A 732-nucleotide genomic window follows, 5' to 3' on the forward strand; every position below is an offset into this window, starting at 1 on the left:
TGGCCTATCATTGACTTACGATGACCGTGGGTGTTATTGATAAGGGGAAACATTAATGTTTATATATATATATATATATATATATATATACATATATATATATATATATATATATATACATATATATATATATATATATATATATATATATATATATATATATATATATATAAATATATGTGTATATATATATATATATATATATATATATATATACAGTATATATATATGTGTGTGTGTATGTGTGTGTGTATAATTAGGAAGAAGGTTGGCCAGGGCACCAGCCACCCGTTGAAATACTAACACTACAGAGTTATTGGGTCCTTTGACTAACAAGATGGTATTACATTGCATCCTGCTCTCTGGTTACAGTTCATTTTCCCTTTGCCTACACATACACCGAATAGTCTGGCCTATTCTTTACTTATTCTCCTCTGTCCTCATATACCTGATAACACTGAGATTACCAAACAATTCTTCTTCACCAAGTTCACCCAAGGGGTTAACTACTGCACTGTAATTGTTCAGTGGCCACTGTCCTTTTGGTAAGGGTAGAAGAGATTCTTTAGCTATGGTAAGCGGCTCTTCTAAGAGAAGGACACTCCAAAATCAAACCATTGTTCTCTAGTCTTGGGTAGTGTCATAGCCTTTGTACCATGGTCTTCCACTGATTTGGGTTAGAGTTCTCTTGCTTGAGGGTACAATCGGGCACACTTTTCTGTGTTATCTCTC

The sequence above is a fragment of the Palaemon carinicauda genome, chromosome 31, assembly GCF_036898095.1.
Source record: "Palaemon carinicauda isolate YSFRI2023 chromosome 31, ASM3689809v2, whole genome shotgun sequence".
NCBI lineage: Eukaryota > Metazoa > Arthropoda > Malacostraca > Decapoda > Palaemonidae > Palaemon > Palaemon carinicauda.